A 16,252-nucleotide genomic window follows, 5' to 3' on the forward strand; every position below is an offset into this window, starting at 1 on the left:
ACCAGGAATCAAACCTGTGCCCTCTGCATTGGGAGCACATAGTTTTAGCCACCGGACCACCAGGGATGTTTTAGTTAAATTAAAGCAGTTTGGGTTAAATTAAGCTCTGTAAAGTCTCTTACTGAAACACCTGGCTAAAATAGAGTATATAATTTCCTCCCTTTTCTTATTCTCTTTATTTTTCTGCAATAGCTTCATTTGTCTCAGCAACCTTTCAGTCTCTATTTTCTAGAACAATTCCAATTTAGTGAAACTTTTCAATAAAATTGGCACAGAGATCACTTAAAGGCAATGCAATTGTAACACTTCTTAAGGCTTATCAAGCACATAAATCCACAAATAAGAAAATCTCTGGGCTCCCTGGTGGTCCAGTGGTTAAGAATCTGCCTTGCAATGAAAGGTACACTGGTTCGATCCCTCGTCCAGGAAGATCCCATATGCTGTGGAGCAACTAAGCCTGTGAGCCACAACTCCTGAGCCCACATGAGTTAGAGCCTGAGTTCAGCAACAAGAGAGGCCTTTGCACTGAAAAGCCCATGCACCACGGCTAGAAAGCAGCCCTCGCTCGCCGCAACTAGAGAAAGCTTGTGTGCAATAAAGACCCAGCACAGCCAAAAAATAGATAAATCTTTTTTTTTAAAAAGAACATATCCTTTGTCAAATATCCCAGTTTGGGAATCAAAAAATCTGCCACTAACCAGTGGAGATCAAAAGTAAGAGGCTGGTGAAAACTTGGGCAGGGGGGTGAGGTATGCAAGAGGGCACCGAGGTCCAGAGAGAAGATCAGATATGAGGGTAAAGAGGAATGGGCCGAAGGGACATCCCACCATTTCCCTGTGGATGCCACGCCACTGACAGGAATGACACCATGATTTCATCATAATTTCATTTTTGGCAGAAATACGTTCCTTCCCCCTTGTCTTCCCAGTAATTAAATGTCCAAAGAAGGAACTTGAAATCAAGACTGGAAAAGGAAATAGCACAAGAGTTGGAACTGGAAAACAACAGCTGAGGTAAAAGCCAGTGAGGAGGACAGAGCCAGGGCAGACAGCTTCACCTTCCTGGTGTCAGATTCATTTTCTGACTCATCACGAGAGCTGGGGCCTGGCCAGAGGGTTTCAGAGCCATTTTCACAGGTAGGTGTCAAGAGGACAGAAAATGAAGGAAAACTCAAGACAGGACATGAGAGAGGAGAGTTTTCTCTCAACAAAGACACCAGAGGGAAGAAAGTAGATGACAGAGAAGAGAGAGGCACAGATCTGCGATATGAGACAGCCTCTCTGCAGCACTGACATGGAAGCTGTGTTTGCAACAGAAAAAAAGGGGACAGCTATTAAGGGGGTCAGGGGTCAAGATAATCCCAGCCAATACCTACTGAGCAGTAGCTAGGCGCCAAGCACTGCCTTAGAAACCCGGAGAGGAATGGGAACAGATGTGGTATCTGCTCTTAAGGTTTTTACTGTTGGACGTGCAGCTCAGTAGAGATAATTACCATGTTGGAGGTATGATCACAGGACAGTGAGAGAGGAATGCCAAGCGTTTCCTGGGTGCGTCTCAGAAGGCACACAGGAGCACAGACAGAGAGACCGGGCACCACCCAGCGGGGACCTCTGTGAAGGCCTTGGGTGCCTCGGAAAGGCCTTTGTCCTTTGTCCTAGAGTCAGTGTGGAGCGCTGGCAAATTCTGAAGAGGAAAGCAATGCTATTTGATTTGTGGGACAGAAAGATCTTTCTGGATCCTCTTAGGAGGTTGGCATAACAGAGAAAGAGGGCGGAGGCAGGAAGGCTTGAAAAAAAAAAAAGGAGAAATTCATCTCTGATAGAAGAAGGGACTCCTTGTGGGAGAGGTGGGGAGAGGAGGAAGAATGAATAGAATTGGGTGTGTAGAGAGGGAGAGGGTAGCGTGTGGAAGGGGAGGAGTTCTGTGAGCGGTCACCGTTTTCTTTGTGAAGTGAGACAGCAGACGTCTCCAGAGACCAGCGTGTCAGATGGCGCCAAGACCGTGTGGAGCGAATCCGGGCTGACGAAGGGCTGGGGAACGAGGGCAGCTTTGCTAAGCAGGCTTGAGGGCGCAGTTAGGGTTGGAGGCCATCAAAGGGGAGTGCTGATTCGGGATTTATTCAGCGTTACCCGGGTCCTGGGTTTAAGGAGGAGGATATAAAAGCTGAACGGACATCGCGCTTGCTGATCTGCCAAAGAAGAGGGACAAGGGTGTTGAGAGAGTGGATAGAGGGGGTTTGAGATGATGCATCACAGAGTCTGGGCTGGAAAGGAATAGCCACAAAGACGAGAAGGGGCTCACCAGCCTGGAGAATGTGGAGGAGACACGAGCTAGTGGTCAGGGATGGGTGGTGGTGCTTTTCTTCACAGCGCTGGCCTCAGAAGACTGAGGGAAGTCATCCTGTGAGGGCGGTTTTCTGGCGGCAGGTGCAGGCTGCGTGAGCAGGTACCCCGGCTACTCGGTTCTTCACTGTGCCCCGGGGCCTGGCTCAGTTCCTAGAGCATAGTGCCTGTGTTTATGCGTCACGTCTCTGGTGATGTGGAAACAGAACTGCAGAGATAGCCAGTGTGGCTCACGGCCCTGAGGTCGGCAAGCCGTGGGATATGAGCGAACAAGCAACTCGACCGGAAGAGGTCTCCTCAGACCGGGGCTGGGCAGGGAGGACCCGACTTAGCACCAGCAGGGCGGAATGGAAGACACGGAGGAGAAAGAATAGGGTCGCAGCGACTTTTCCCGAGGACCTGACTTCTGAGGAAGGACAGGGGAGAAAGAAGGGAGAACGAAGGGGTGGAGGTGGTTGGAGATGAAGGGAATGAGAGGCCCAAATTAACTGGCTCGCTTTCTGGCTAGAACTTTGTTCAGAAAAGCATTTGAGATGGCTGTCGACTCTGAATGTGGAGAAGACTCTAATCACTGCTTGCATCTGGTTGTGACACACTGGAGAAGTGCTGGCTGAAACCAGGCGCAAATGTTGAGAGAGGTCACCCAGGCCAAGGTAATCATCATGAAGAAAATGCTCTCCACACAGCACATTTCAATTTTAGGCAGAGATTATCTGTGAAAATCAGTTATGATGCCACTGCTTCATTTCATCTTTTCGAAATTCCTCCGCAAATACTCTTCCGCATGAGTGCTGAATCAGATCTGCCTTCGCAAATCGCACTTAGGTAATTAAGCTTATGGTCCAATTGCTCAACTGCAAATGTCTTCCGAGTAAAAAGATTATGATTATTTTCAACAAGCTTGTGACCAAATTGGTTTGAATGATTTTATTCTAATGATTATTCTGTGATTCCAATCAAAAATTAGATTATTTTGATTATTATTAGGTTATTTTGATTATTCTTAGATTGATTCTAATGACTTACATTTTACCAAAGAAGCAGTTTGGGGATGTGGCACAACCATTTTTTATTTTCTAATTCATTAATTTCTGCTTTTTATCTTTTTCATTTCTTCCTTCTGCTTTTCTTTGGCTTATTTTATTGTCCTCAAAATGTTTTTTTTTGAGTTGGATACATAATTCACTTCTTTCTCTCTTTTTGGAAGGATTTAGGTACTTTTATAAACTTTCCCATGAACTCAGCTTTATCTGTATGCTATAGATATCTGTTTCATTATTGCTGTTTTCTAGAAATTTCATGATTTTTATTTCCATATCTTCTTCATATCAAAATATTTAATAAAGGGATTTAAAAAAATTTTAACAGAAAATTCAAAACATACACAAAATACAGAGAATAGTATAATGAATTACTAGGTACTCATCACCTACCTCCAATAATTATCAATATATGATAAATCTGGGCTCACCTTATCCCAAATTCCAGACATCTTATTATTTCCTCTGCAAATATTTCAGCATGGAAACTGAGAGATTTTTAATTTCCTAGTGGAAGGGACATTTTGTTTCTGGCTTTATTATTCAGATCTGGTCTTATTGCATGATGATCACTGAATATTCTATGCACTATTTATACTCTTGGAATATATGGAATTCACAAGTATTATACAGGCACTTGTGAAGAAGGTACATTCTCTAGTTCTAGGACAGAGTTCTATCAATATCTAGCAGTTAGATTTAGTGTTATGGACTAGAAGTAGAAAAAGCAGCCTTCTTATATTGCTTGTAATTGGCTTTATGAATGGAGTTGCTATGTTACCCAGTGCAAAAATCCCCATTACTATTATAGTTTCTTATAATTATACCTATTAGCATTACAAAGTACTCTTACTTAATAGGTTTATTTTTTTTGAGGGGGTGCTGAATTCCATCTTGTCTGATAGTAAGAATGAGCTCTCTTCTTTCTTTTTGTTTGTTGCTGGTGCTACTGCTGCTAAGTCACTTCAGTCGTGTCCGACTCTATGCGACCCCATAGACGGCAGCCCACCAGGCTCCCCCGTCCCTGGGATTCTCCAGGCAAGAACACTGGAGTGGGTTGCCATTTCCTTCTCCAATGCATGAAAGTGAAAAGTGAAGTTGCTCAGCTGTGTCTGACTCTTAGCAACCCCATGGATTGCAGCCTACCAGGCTCCTCCGTCCATGGGATTTTCCAGGCAAGAGTACTGGAGTGGGGTGCCATTGCCTTCTCCATTTGCGTGTTACACTATTTCAATTTTGATCACACCTTCAATTTCAATTTTGATCACACCATTCTTCTAAACATCTTAGGACTTTTATCATATGTTAGCAGTCTTAGCAGTCACGTTTTTTAATTGCAAGCAACCAAATCCACTAAAGCGTTTAAACAGAAAAGGTTATTGGCTGGCTTACAGTAGTTCCAGGAGAGGCAGAGGATTAGTATAGGGGGCCATGGAGCCAAGAACAAAGTCTGACTGGTGCAGTCCAGGTCAACGCCTATGCCCTGATTTCAAGGGAAACTGAGACATTGAATTCTGGTTTCTACTCTTGATAGGAGAATTCATAATGTGGAGATTTCCCCCCAGTATAGGAGGCCTTGTTGGCCACAGTATAATAAATACCTTCTACAGCAGTGTCACTGAAGTTTCAGATACAGAACTTTAACTCCTCAGTAAAAATAGTCCAAGAATCTATAACCACATTCCCCTGATATCATGTTGTGTGTAGAAGCTTCCTGAATGCATGCAGGATGTTCTCTAAAAATGTCCCAGCCTTTACCAAAAAATAATACGTGGTCACAAGTTTTGCTTTCCCTTTCTTGCTTCTCTTAGAATCACACCTTCCTTCTTATTTTTATATCCAAAGCTCTTATTCTAGGCTTGCAGTTTCTCACCCAGGATTACTAAACTCTCTTCTGATAGTTCCCAGCCTTTTCCTGTTCCTAAACCATCCTACTTACTGCCCATACCCAACTTGCTGGCATTATGTTCTGGAAACCTGGCGTAAGGGTCCAGGCTTTGTATAATCTCACTTGGCAAAGACATGCTGAATGACTGTGCCATGCTGGGCCACATGCTTGGGGCTGGAGGTTCAAATATGAGTCAGATAAAGGCTAACCTTAAGGGCCCCTCAGTCTAGTGGGGCAGACAGACAACCAAATAGGAAAATATGACATAAAGTGCTATAATTGTGGCACACAGAAAGAGCACCTAAACCAGTCTGGGGCAGACATAATCTAGGGAGGCTCCTGGAAGAAGGTACCTCTGAACAGGGTGGGGAAGGATACATCCACTTCTCCCAGGGAAAGAGAGCATTTTAAGCGTAAGAAACTGCCCGTGCAGAGGCAGGTCAGCTCGAGGGTGCTTAGCGCTCTGAGGAAAAGCCACAAGTACTTTAAAACGGAACAGCTGGCTCCTTAACAAAGTAGGAGAAGGCTTGTGTCTTTGGGTGAGACGTGACATACTGAAGAGATGGGATGCAAAGCCAGTGGAAAGCAACTGAAGGCCTTTTAGCATCTGAGTAAGATCAACCAAGCAATATAATACATGTAGAATGGATTGGAGGAGCTCGCTGGTGGCAGGTGAAAGGTTAGCTGTGAAAGGTTAGCTCTCATGCTGAAGCCCATGAGAGAAAGTGGGTGACAACGGTGGTGGCTGCAAGGATAGGGCGGTGGTGGGGGGAAGACCTTCTGAAGAGGTGTCAAGAGGGACTCCACTAAACTCAGTGACTATGAGAAGGAGTGAGAGCAAAGCAGGAGTCAGTGGAGACTCAGGATTTCCGTGCTCCTTCGGGGAAGGGATTCTAAAACCGAGTCCTTGAGAGGAGGTAGGAATCTGGGGAGAGAGCAAAGTGCTGTACTGAAAGTCCCAAGTCTGGGACACACACGTGGAGGATGTGGCGGGAAATCTGGAGAAGGGAGATGGCGCAGCAGAGGCTGAGGAGCAGTTCTGCCCAACCGTGGCACGCCCCCTGCAAACACCTGGAAGCTTTGAAAAACCCTAAAACCTGGCCCCTGCCCCCAGAGGTGCTAATATAATCACCTGGGCAGCAAGATCAAGGCACTCCAAGGGACTCTGCTGGGCAGACAGCCAATGGCAGAGAGAGGAGGATGCCAGGCCTGTAGGGTGCCCTTCCCCTCTCCACCACTCTACTGGGTGACTGTGACAAAATCATCAGCCAAGTTTCCTCCTCTAGAAAGTGAAGATCATAACACTCGGAAGGATTTCAAGTATGAAATAAAATAAGGTGTGTACAGCACCTAACACCATTCCTGGCCCATACTGCAGACCGATGAGCTGCAGGAGTCAACTGCGGGACCACATCTAAGGAAACGCATAGTCTCAGCCACATTCCCAAAGAAAGTGTGGCTTTCTGTTTAATAGGAAGGAAAACAAGGAACTTCCCAAACCTCTAATGAACAAAATGACATCACTTGTGTCCATGCAATATGCTGGCTCCTGCAGCAGCCTTAGAACTGACTGCAAGATATGGAAGGCAGCATGCTGGCTTAACACTCAAAGCAATGTTCCAGCAGCTATGACTCTTGGTTGAGATACAACACCAGAGATGCAACACACTTGTCCACCCCTGTAGACAAATACTCATGAAGCATCCACTGTATGCCAGGCAAAGGACCCTTAGGCATTCTTTCATTCTTTAACCAACATGATTAAGTACATACTGTGTGCCAGAAACCCCACTAAATTCTTGGGAAATCGTGATAAATAAGAAAAAGATGGGCTATAAAAACCCTGAAGGGGCAGACCCTGTTCCTTGACATCTCTTTAGTCCATCCATTCCCAACATCCCCGCAGCCACCACCCCTGCCCCCCGTGACTTCTTTCATGGGTTTCAGCAATAGCCTGACACCTGTTGCAAGCTCCTCCAATCTGTCAAACACTCAAATTACAGATTTTATTGAATAATCTCTCAGATAGGTGTTACATAACTACCCGATGGTGTGTCACAAGCACATGATCCTATGGGACCACTTAGTAGGGGGTTTCAACCAAACAGGAAAGCTGGAAGGGCTGCCCTGAGGAAGTGACAACCAAACAGAGAAAAGTAGCTGTTGGCCAAAGGGGAGTATAGGAGAAGGGATTTCTTGGGTCCTGCACACCTTCCCCGTCAGCCCTCTCACACCACCATGCCCTCCTCACACAACTCCTGAATCACTTCTGCACTTGGGCCTCCAGCCAGCGTGAGTCATCCTCCAAGGTGCAGCAAAAAGCCAGCTTCTTCCTCATGGTCCTTTCTGACCATACCCTGCTCTCCAACACCCCACCCCTGTGTCTCCACCATCAAACCTCTCACTTCTTAGTGTAAGAGACACAGGTGGCCAAGTCTCTCAGGTCTGTTGACCACTCTATCCAGCAACAAATACAATGCCAGGGATACTACCCAGGGTACTCCAGAGAGACAGAATCAATAGGGGGGGTGTGCATTTGTGTGTGTGTGTGTGTGTGTGTGTGTGAATAATGTATATAAGAAAGTGAGAAAGTCAGAGGAAGACAGAATTTTTTAAAAATTATATAGAATTAGTTAATGCAATCATGGTGGCTGACAAGCCCACAATCTGCAGGGTGGGTCCAGGGAAGAGGTAATGTTGCAGCTCTCCCCTAAAGGCAGTCTGGGGCTGGCTTTCCTCTTCCTCAGGGACCTCAGTCTTTTTTCTCTCAAAGCTGTCAACTGATTCGATGAGGCCCACTCACATCATAGAGGATAATCTGCTTTACTCAAAGTCTATTAAGTTAATGTTAACCTTATAAAAAATAACTTCACAGCAACATCTGGCCTGGTTTACGACCTGGTATCTGGGTGCTGTGGCCTAGTCATGTTGACACATAAAATTAATCATCACACAGTTGAAAACAGGTGCTTGGCAAGTATTTTTGGAATGAAATCTGCTAATCTTAGGTTTGTTTTCTTCTTTCTTTTTCTTTGTCTCTCTCCTTTGCTTTTCTTTGAATGCTAGTCCCATAGCCCTACCCTTTTTAAACTTTCTTTTGTGTGTATCATTCCCCCAGTGTTTTTTTCCCCAGGCATGTTGGGGGTCCCATCAGCTACAGAAATATACAAGAGGTTCACTGTCACAGAAAAGGCCCTGGTTGTGACCACACTGATCCCTGGAGAGCCTCCCAGTTGGCAGGAAAGGAAGCCACAGTGAAAGAACTTGTTAAGGTCAAACCTCAGTGAACCAGGACCAGCTCTCCTGGTGACCAGAGTTCTTTCCATTAACTATGCCAAAACCTTCACGTGGGTATGGGCAGGGAAGGAATAAAAGGCCCTGTGCAGGAGAACTCACCTTCTACAACCTACACCTCACAGAAACGCTGTTACACTGATCCCTGCCCCACTCTCATAAATGGAAGGAACACCCGCTTATCTTGGGAGTCAAAGAATTCAGGAGGGTTCTAAGCCTTGGGTGTCAGAATCCATGCGTTCATTCGTCCTTAGAGGGCAGCGTGAGACCTCCACAGTCTTGGTCAGGTTCCTGAGAGAAAGGCTACATTACCAAGCCCCACTTTCCAATTCCTAACCTGGACCTGCCATCTCTGAGCAAACATAGTGAAGTCTCTCAGTCATGTCTGACCCTTTGCAACCCCATGGACTATAGCCTACCAGGCTCCTCTGTCCATGGGATTTTCCAGGCAAGAGTACCGGAGTGGATTGCCATTCCCTTCTCCAGGGGATCTTTCTGACCCAGGGATCAAACCCAGGTCTCCCACATTGCAGGCAGATGCTTTACTCTCTGAGCCACCATAGGCTAGTCCATGTCCTGCCTTCCTTCCTTTGCCCTCCCTCCTTCCAACAAATATTTACTGGGTACTTTCCCCATGCCAGGCACTGTGCCAAATGTTAGGGACACAGAGATGAATAAGCCAAGGTTCCAGGGTCAGAGAGCTCACAGAGATCTCTCAGAGGAGACACACCTGTGTGCCCCCTTGCCTGGACTTCACATAGGACTCGTCTCCTGGGCAGCCCTCTGGACGTGCTGATTCCTGTTCCCTGATAATTTTTGTCCAGTCTTCCAATTGGCTTATTAAAATACTGCAGCTAGAGAGGTGAGGTTCGCTGGCAAGACACAGCTGATCTTCAAACAGCAAGTGGAAGGGTGAATTTAGTTTCTTTTTAAAGAAGCCTCTCAAGTGGATCAGCCCTCGTCTTAGAAGTTGTTGAAAAGTTCCAACCACTAGAGGGCACCAACCTACCCTTGATCCGCCGCTGCTGCATGAGTGCTACAGTCGCTTCAGTGTTCCACTCTTTGAGACCCCAAGGAGGGTAGCCTGCCAGGCTCCTCTGTCCATGGGATTCTCCAGGCAAGAATACTGGAGTGGGTTGCCATGCCCTCCTCCAGGGGATCTTCCTGATGCAGGGAATGAACCTACGTCTCTTATGTCTCCAGCACTGGCAGATGGGTTCTTTACCACTAGCACCATCCACTAAACCTGCCCAAATCCTGGAGAGTTTCTGCACAGGTTACTCTGCTTCCAGATCTATAATGCTAATATCTTTCATTTTTCTCAACATGAGCCTTGAGAACCAGGCACATTTTAAAGTGAATCCACAGACTGTACTTAAGCCGATAGGATGATGAGGGAGTTAAGACATCCTAATACAGAGAAAATAGGCCACAGATTGTCTTATGAATAAATAGATCAGAACTAATGACATGAACGACTTTTTAAAACTATGCTCACTAACCTAGTCATCTGCTAAAATCCAATATCCACAGATAGCCACAACATAACTTTGCATTATTGACAAGCCATTGTTCAGCAATGCATCTAATAACTGCCAGACCATGGACCAGTGAACAGTGCATCAAACTAACTGAGTTTGTTGGGGAGGTTGGTTGTTGTTTTTAAAGATACGGATCTGAGGACCACATCCACAAGGATTTTTTAAAATAAGTCTGGAATGGGACTTTATCCCATTGCACGTTGTCCAAAGACTCCTGCTGTGTAAGAGTCTGGAAGCCACTGCTTTACCATTGGAGTGTCGGAAATGTGGGGAGCAAAAGCGAGAGCTGAGTTCAGAAACCTGATGACTTATGGGGAGCGTGTACCTCTGGGGACCCTGAGAGGGGAATACCTGGAATACTGGAAACTGCTCCCCTGCTTTGTGAAGCAGCAGCTACATCTGGCCCCTGGAAGGTGGCTAGAGCTCCTTGGGCCTTATAAGTCTCTCCCATGACTTCTGATCTCAACAGGATCAAGGCTAGAGCAAGGCCAGGCATCCGGCAGGAGAGGGCCCTGGTGAAGCGGGATCTGCCTGTTTGTGTCCAGCTCTGCCACCTCGTGATGATGGGACCTTCAGTCAAGCGTCCTTGAATTCCCCAAGCCTTGATTTTCTTATATATAAAATGAACATAATACCCATCTTATTGTTGAGAGAATTCAGGGAACAAAAATCTGCAAAACACTGATAGCTGGGAGTTCAGTGCCTGAGAGGTAAGGGATGCCGCCTACATGTTGACCTGCATTGTCACTAGCCTGGGAGAACCAAGAGCAGGACAGCACTGCCACTGGCCCCCACAAGGCCCCAGACCTGAGCCGTCTGCAGACCTCTGGTAAAAGATACACCTCATTTAACTCCAGCTGGTGGTGTCCTGGGAGGACTGCCTTTTCTAGTCTGCAGTCTGAACCAGTCATTGAGGTAGCATCCTGCATCTCCTATATCTCCTGCATTGGCAGGAACGTTCTTCACCGTGAGTGCCAACCGGGAAGCCCGATGACCTCCATATTCAATCCCAATGGGCCTTTCGAGTCCTACAGACATTTTCTGCATCTCTCCTACGTCAGACCCTGGTGAGCATCCTCTCTGTCTAGAATCATCCACACCTTCGCTTCGAGGAATCCCAGGAGCCTCTGAGCTCTCCTTCTCTTCTGATGACCCCTTCCAAGTTCTTGTCCATCACCCACTCCTCACCTATCAGCTTCTCCCAAGATTCTGTACTTGCCACCCTATTGGCCCTTCTCTTCTAAGCCCTTTTTGTAAAATAAATTATTTATTTTGGCTGCGCTGGGTCTTTATTGCTAAGCATGAGCTCTAGGTGCGCAGGCTCAAAAGTTGTGGCGCGCGGGCTTAGCTGCTCAGAGGCAGGTGGAATCTTCCCAGACCAGGCAATCCAACCCGTGTCTCCTGCACTGCAAGGCAGATCCTTTACCACTGGACCACCGGGAAAGTCCCTCCTTTAAGCTCTTCTGAAGTCATTTCATCCATGGCCATGGTCTATCTGTCCCTGCAGGCCAATGTACCAGTTTTATCTCTGTCACTTTCCTATCTCAACTGTCTCTGGACATCCACTTATAGGATATCTACATGAACTTTAAAATTGATATGTCCCAAATTAAACTAATCATCTTCTCCCATATGCCCTGCCCTATACACATATCTGCACCCCCCACAAATTACCTTCTATTCCTCCTTAATGTTAACTGACCTCAATTAATGGGGTCACCACATAGTCCATTCTCAAAGCAGAAACCCAGCAATTCTCTTCTCTGTTTTTCTCCCACTGTGCTTAATCCTTCCCCAGGCCTGTGGGTTTTCTCTCTCACACAAGTCCAGCTCATCTCTAACCCCTGTGCAGGACTTCAGCATCTTTATCTGAACCATTGTGATACAAAACAATGTGTAACTCCTGGGTGTCAGATTTGTCCCCTCAACCCATGACTGCCTTGCCACTCATCCTCCACCACACTTCTCACACTTCATGATCTAGACTATGTTGTGGTTCCTCAAAACCAGATGCCATTTCATGCCCTCATGTCCTTCCTTGTCCCAATCCCTTCATTGAGGGCATCCCTCCCACCTGTCTTCACTTGGCTACCTCTCACTCATTGTGGTGGGCTGGATGATAATCTCCTGAAAGCTTATGTCCTGAAAGCTTATGTGGAACCTGTGGATGTGACCTTATGTGGGAAAAGGGTCTTTGCACATGTAATTAAGGATCTCAAGATAAGACCCTTCTGGATTACTCAGGTGGGCCCTAAGTCCAATGACAAACGTCCTCATAAAAGGGGGAGGAGGCACACAGAGACGTCCTCATGAAGGCACGTGGAGGCAGAGGTTGGAGTCTTGCTGCCACAGACCAAGACGTGCCAAGGCCACCAAAAGCTGGAGGAGACAAGGAAGGAAACCTCGCCTAGGGCCTTTAGAGGGCACATGGCTCTGTCAACACCTGTATTTTGGACTTCTAGTCTCCAAAACTGGGAGAAAGTAAATTTCCATTGTTTTAAGCTACTAGGTCTGTGGCAATTTGCTAAGGCAGTCAGAGGAAACTAATGCACTCACCTTTCAGGATGCAGTTCACACATCATCTCCTCCAGGAAGGCCTCTCTGATTTCCTCCTGCCATCACCCCACTGCTGCCTGCATATATCTGATTTCCTTCCTCTGTCTGTCTCACTTGAGAAACTCCTGAAAAGCAGCATCTGGGTTCTGTTTCCCATTGCAACATGAGGATCCAACACTGTTTCAGGAATAGACCAGGTGCTCGACCAGATCAATGCATGTGAATCTCAGTCCCTGTGTCCCTCCTACAGTCTGAACATCATGCCAGGCACTTCACAAACATTCCCTCACTGAGTCATCTCAATAGGCTTAGGAGGTAGATACCATCATCTCTGCTTTATAGACATGGAAGCTAAGGCACAGCAACTTCCCCAAGGCCATTTGTAAACAGAATTTGTATCCAGATCAATTTGATGAGCATGAGCATGGCATTTTCAAAAGACCAGTGGCAAACTAGAAGGGTATATTGGAGAACAGCAGGGAAGAGACTGGGTCTGAATTACACACTTGTGAGACAAAGCCGCCGTGTGTGTACACATGTGTGTGTAAACAGTAATGAGGGTCGGAGTTTAGTTAACTCTGGCTGATCTAGCTCATAACGCAGCATAAATGTATCACAGCAGCTTCCATTCTGAGGCCTGGGAGCAAGGGGTGCTGCGGTGCATGAGGGCTAAGAAAGGACAAACAAGAAGAAGAGGAAATGGGAAGGGAAAAGAGAGGGAGGAGAAGGATAGTTCTGCCATGTCTGGAAACAGAGCATGCTTTTCTTCAGCTTGTTCCCCCCCACCCTCCCCCCACCTCCTATGCACATGTCTCTGCCCTACAGTGGCCTCGTTCTCAGAGCGTCAGCACACAGATACTGTCTCAGATCCCACCATGGCACTTCACCAGGTATGGGAGGCTTCAGCCCCCAAAATGCACCCATGTCCTAATTCCTGGAACCTATAAGTGTATAAAGGCCAAAAAAGGGACTTTGCAGATTTGATTAAATTAAGCATTTTGAGATGGGGCGATTATCCAGATAGGCCTTAAATGCAACCATAAGCATCTTTTTTTGTTTTGAAGGTTCTGTTTTTATTGATTAGATTTAGGTATATTTACAATCTTTCCATCATACATAAGATATAAATCAAACAAATAACATACATATAATATAAATGGGAATGAATGACCCACTATTGATCAGGCATATTCTGGTAGCTACATAGTATTGTCCTATTCTTTCTTTGGTAATTTTGAGTTTGGAAGAACATCAGTCCTCTATTTAAGCTGTTGTATATCTAACTGTCCAAATTAAATTAATCTAGTAAATGGAAAATAAATATTTACACAAACTTGAAGGATCATGCTAGGTTTAGTACACGAGTGACAAGAACAGAATTCATAATTACATTTTTAAATGTTTATCTGGCTGTTTTTTTTTTTGTGGGTTAGATGGATAAGGGGGCAATGCTTAAGTCAGGAATGCACTAAGGACATATAAGCATCCTTTTATAAGAGAGGTGCAAAAGGAGATTTGACACAGAGAAGAGGAAACATCAAAGTGACCACAGCAGTGGGGACTGTAGTCATGTGACCACAAGCCAAGGGCTGTAGGCAGCCACGAAGCTGCAAAGGTAAGAAACAGATTCTCCTCTAGCCCCTCCAGAGGGAGTGTGGCCCTGCCCAGTACTACTAATTTCAGACTTCCATCCTCCAGATTGTGAGAGAATAAATCTTTGTTGGTTTAGATCCCCAAGTTTGTGGTAGCAGACATCCGCTCTTCCTAAACCACCTCCATCTCATTCAAAATTTGTTTTCTTGACAGCCTTCTTTAGTTTGGTGTTAGAGAGAAATAAAAATCCAGTTATATCAATTCACGCTAATGAGAGACCCTTAATGGTCTCGGCGGCAATGACGTTTTAAAAAGGAGGGCATTTATAACTCCTCAAATTAATGTTGAATCAGTACGATTAGCATAAAGAAACAAACAGAACTGTAACCACAAGCAGTAAGGTGGAAATTTAGAGAAGTGGACCAACAAACAGGAAAATGAAGGATGGGATCTGCCATCAGGAACTCTCCCCTTAGTCAGGGTCTTCTTTTCACTTGTGAGAACTTCTCCAAAAGTTCTGTGTTTATTCTCAGTGACTCCTGGGTTGGCCTGCACTGTGCCGAGCACACAGTAAATGCTGATTCCAGCGGTGGATGAATGAGAAGGCGGTGGGGTGGAGGCAGATTATTGCCCCCACAACAGAATCTGTTAACACTCCTTCAATTTTCTCCTCTTTCTGAATCTATCTTCACCCAAACTTCTATGTTACTTGCTGCAGTCGACAATAATTTCTGATTGTCAGCAACATATACCTCTTAATTTGGTGTGCAAAGTTGCCCTATAAGCAGGTGAAATCTTTAAGCTACAGAAAGAACTCCCCTTCATACACTAAGCTGAAGCTCCCTGTGATGACTTCTGAATGTTGCTCAAGTCAACACAGAACAAAAAGCTGGAATTATCAGCCCCAAGAGAAAAGCCAGTTGCCTGGAAAAATTAAAGCCCACAATTGACACCATTCACAGTATCTTTATTTTTATTTATCTTTTTAAAATTTTTATCTTTTATTTAACAGAGAGCTGTCATAGCTCAGTCAGTAAAGAATCTGCCTGCAATGCAGGAGACCTGGGTTTAACCCCTGGGTTGGGAAGATGCCCTGGAGAAGGAGATGGCAACTCACTCCAGTAATCTTGCCTAGGAAATCCCATGGACAGAATAGCCTAGCAGGCTGTGGTCCAAGGGGTCACAAGAGTCGGACACAACTTGGTGACTAAACCACCACAATATCTTTAATAAACTTTCTAAGCGATGTTAATGTCAAAATATGGAAAGCAATTCCTTCATATAGCAATCTCCCTAACAGTGTTCTCACTCAACAGTTGTATTACACTTCCCCTAGCTGGTTCTTGTAAAAGTCCAAAAATAAATGGTAAACTATGAGGTTATGGGGCCCTGTGACAAACTGCCAAAATATTCCCCAAAGCTCCTCTCCCAGTTTTCCTTCCTTCATCCAAACTACATTGAGCATCTACAACTGGCAAATTCTAGAGAGACATGCAGGAAATAAATCATTGCACATAGCAGACTAAGAAAAATATTGTAAACACCCATAGAATACTTTGAACAAGCAGTGCTGCAAAGGTTCCTGGTTCATAGGAAGCCTTTCCATCTGTGCAGTTAGGACAACCTAAAAGTCCCCTCTCCCTCAGCTGTTTTCATTCCAGCGGATCTGTTCCTACCTGGAATTTGCTGGTAGCCTTCAGCTGTTAAATACCAAATGTGTGTGGTATTAGTGGCTCAGTTGTGTCTGACTCCTCATGACCCCATGGACTTTAGCCCTCCAAGCTCTTCTGTTTATGGAATTCTCCAGGCAAGAATACTGGAGTGGGTTGCCAGTTCCTTCTCCAGGGGATCTTCCCAACCCAGGGATTGAACCTGGGGTCTCCTGAATTGCAGGCGGATTCTTTATCATCTGAGCCACCAGGGGAGCCAAATGGTAGCCTCCAACTTCAGCTGAGTGGTGCTTCTGAAGTCCACAGAAACCAACTGGGGATCTTGTTC

The sequence above is a fragment of the Ovis aries genome, chromosome 26 (genome assembly GCF_016772045.2).
Source record: "Ovis aries strain OAR_USU_Benz2616 breed Rambouillet chromosome 26, ARS-UI_Ramb_v3.0, whole genome shotgun sequence".
Lineage (NCBI taxonomy): Eukaryota > Metazoa > Chordata > Mammalia > Artiodactyla > Bovidae > Ovis > Ovis aries.